The following is a 3976-nucleotide window of genomic DNA, read 5'->3' on the forward strand; positions in this document are numbered from 1 at the left end:
CAATAGAAAGTCAGAGGAGCAGAACTGAGCAAGTAAAAAAAAAAAAATTTTGAGCAAGTAGAAGCTTCAATTTCTGAACTCGAAGATAAATCACTTGGTACTAATATATTTGAAGGAAAATCGGATAAAAGAATTTGAAAAAGTGAAGAAACCTTAAGAATCATGTGGGACTCTATCAAGAGAAATAACCTACGAGTGATTGGAGTACCAGAACAGGGAGGGATAACAGAAAATACAGAGAGAATTGTTGAGGATTTGTTGGCAGAAAACTTCCCTGATATTGTTAAAGATGAAAAGATAATCTATCCAAGATGCTCATCGAACTCCATATGAGGTAGATCTTAAAGTCACGAAGACATATTATGATCAAGCTTCCCAAAACCAAAGATAAAAAGACAATTATAAGAGCAGAAAGGGATAAAAGAAAAGTCACCTACAAAGGAGAGCCAATAAGAATAAGCTCAGACTACTCGGCTGAAACCATGCAGGCAAGAAGGCAATGGGATGACATATTTTAAAAATTGAAGGAAAAAAATTTCCTGCCAAGAATCATATATCCATCAAAACTGTCTTAAATATGAAGGTGAAATTAAGACATTTCCAGATAAACACAAGTTGAGGAAATTTGTAAAAACCAAACCAAAACTATAAAGAACACTAAAGGGAGTTCTTTGGTTAGAAAATCAATAATATCAGGTAGCCACTGGGCAGAGCAACTAGAAGTCAACCCAGACAGGGAAATCCAAAAAAAAAAAAAAAAAGCAAGATTAAAAAAAAAGAAGAAAAAGCCCAACAAGGGTACCGGCGATGTTATTATATAAAAGAAGACAACATTAAAATAATAAAGAGGGACTAAGAAATGTAATCATACACCTTCCATATGGAGAGGAAGATACGGCGATACAAAGAAATAAAAGTTAGTTATAAATTTAGAAAAATAAGGGTAAATAATGAGGTAACCACAAAGGAGACAAACTACCCTACTCATCAAAATAAAATACAAGGGAAAAATACAGACTCCGTAGAAACAAAATCAACAACAACAAATATGAGGAAAGGACAATATATAAAGAAAATCTACTCAACACATAAAATCAAGTGGGAAAAAAAAGCTGTCGACACACAAAAAAAGACATCAAAATGATAGCACTAAATTCATACCTATTCATAATTACCCTGAATGTAAATGGACTAAAAATGCACCAATAAAGAGACAGAGAGTGGCAGAATGGATTAAAAAACAAGATCCGTCTATATGCTGCCTACAAGAGACACACCTTAGACTTAGAGACAGAAACAAACTAAAACTCAAAGGATGGGAAAAAATATATCAAGCAAACAACAATCAAAAAAGAGCAGGAGTGGCAATACTAATTTCTGACAAAATAGACTTTAAAGTTAAATCCATCAGAAAGGATAAGGAAGGACACTGTATAATGACTAAAGAGACAATACACCAAGAAGATATAACCATACTAAATATTTATGCACCCAATGACAGGGCTGCAAGATACATAAAACAAACTCCGTCAGCATTGAAAAGTGAGATAGACAGCTCCACAATAACAGCAGGAGATTTCGACACACCAGTTTCGGTGAAGGACAGGACATCCAGAAAGAAGCTCAATAAAGACACAGAAGATCTAAATGCCACAATCAACCAACTTGACCTCGTAGACATACGCAGAACACTCCACCCAACAGCAACCAACTATACCTTCTTTTCTAGTGCACAGGGAACATTCTCTAGAATAGACCACATATTAGGTTATAAAGCAAGCCTTAGCAGAATCCAAAATATTGAAATATTACAAAGCATCTTCTCTGACCATAAGGCCGTAAAAGTGGAAATCAATAAGAAGAAAAGCAGGGAAAAGAAATCAAACACTTGGAAACTGAACAACACCCTGCTCAAAAAAGACTGGATTATTGGGTGGGAATAGAAGACATTAAGGATGGAATAAAGAAATTCATAGAATCCAATGAGAATGAAAACACTTCCTATCAGAACCTTTGGGACACAGCAAAAGCGGTGCTCAGAGGCCAGTTTATATCAATAAATGCACACATCCAAGAAGAAGAAAGGGCCAAAATCAAAGAACTATCCCTACAACTTGAACAAATAGAAAGAGAGCAACAAAAGACACCCACAGGCACCAGAAGAAAACAAATAATAAAAATTGGAGCTGAGCTAAATGAAATAGAAAACAGAAAAACAATTGAGACCAAAAGCTGGTTTTTTGAAAAAATCAACAAAATTGATAAGCCATTGGCCAAACTGACAAAAGAAAAACAGGAGATGAAGCAAATAACCTGAATAAGAAATGAGAGGGGCGATATTACAATAGACCCAACTGAAATTAAAAGAATCATATCAGATTACTATGAAAAACTATACTCAAATTTGAAAACCTAGAAGAAATGGATGAGTTCTTAGAAACACACTACCTACCTAAACTAACACAAACAGAGATAGAACAACTAAATAGACCCATAACAAAAGAAGAGCTTGAAAAGGTAATCAAAAAACCCCCAACAACAAAAAAAAAAGCCCTGGTCTGGACAGCTTCGCTGCAGAGTTTTACCAAACTTTCAGAAAAGAGTTAACACCACTACTACTAAAGGTATTTCAGAGCACAGAAAAGGATGGAATACTACCAAATTCATTCTATGAAGCCACCATATCCCTGATGCCAAAAGCAGGTAAAGACTCCACAAAAAAAGAAAATTATAGACCTATATCCCTCATGAGTGTAGATACAAAATCCTCAACAAAATTCTAGCCAATAGACTTCAGCAACATATTAAAAAAATAATTCACCATGACCAAGCGGGATTCGTACCAGGTACGCAGGGATGGTTCAACATTAGAAAAACAGTTAATGTAATTCACCACATAAATAAAACAAAAGACAAGAATCACATGATTTTATCAATTGATGCAGAAAAGGCATTTGACAAAGTTCAACACTCATTCATGATAAAAAACTCTCAGCAAAATAGGAGTAGAAGGAAAATTTCTCAGCATAATAAACAGCATTTATACAAAGCCAACAGCCAGCATCACCCTAAATGGAGAGAGCCTGAAAACATTCCCCTTGAGATCAGGAACCAGACAAGGATGCCCTTTATCACCACTCTTATTCAACATTGTGCTGGAAGTCCTAGCCAGAGCAATTAGGCTAGATAAAGAAATAAAGAGCATCCAGATTGGAAAGAAGAAGTCAAAGTATCTCTGTTTGCAGATGACAGAAAACCCTAAGGAATCCTCCAGAAAACTACTGAAACTAATAGAAGAGTTCAGCAGTGTATCAGGATACAAGAGAAACATACAAAAATCAGTTGGATTCCTCTACACCAACAAAATGAACATCGAAGAGGAAATCACCAAATCAATGCCATTTACAGTAGCCCCCAAGAAGATAAAATACTTAGGAATAAATCTTACCAGAGATGTAACAGATTTATACAAGGAAAAGTACAGTACAGTTCTGCAAGAAACCAAAAGAGACTTACATAAGTGGAAGAACATACCTTGCTCGTGGATGGGAAGACTTAACATTATAAAAATGTCTGTTCTACCAAAAGCGATCTATACATTTAATGCAATTCTGATCCAAATCCCAGTGACATTCTTTAATGAGATGGAGAAACAAATCACTAATTTCATATGGAAGGGAAAGAGGCCCCGGATAAATAAGGCATTACTGTGAGAAAGAAGAACAAAGTAGGAGGCCTTACCTTACCTGATTTTAGAACCTATTATACTGCCACAGTAGTCAAAACAGCCTGCTACTGGTACAACAACAGATATATGGACCAATGGAACAGAATTGAGAATCCAGACATAAATCCATCTACATATGAGCAGCTGATATTTGAGAAAGGCCCCAAAACAGTTAAATGGGGAAAAGACAGTATTTTTAACAAATGGTGCTGGCATAACTGGATATCCATCTGCAAAAAAATGAAACAA

This window comes from Loxodonta africana, chromosome 11 (assembly GCF_030014295.1).
Source record: "Loxodonta africana isolate mLoxAfr1 chromosome 11, mLoxAfr1.hap2, whole genome shotgun sequence".
Lineage (NCBI taxonomy): Eukaryota > Metazoa > Chordata > Mammalia > Proboscidea > Elephantidae > Loxodonta > Loxodonta africana.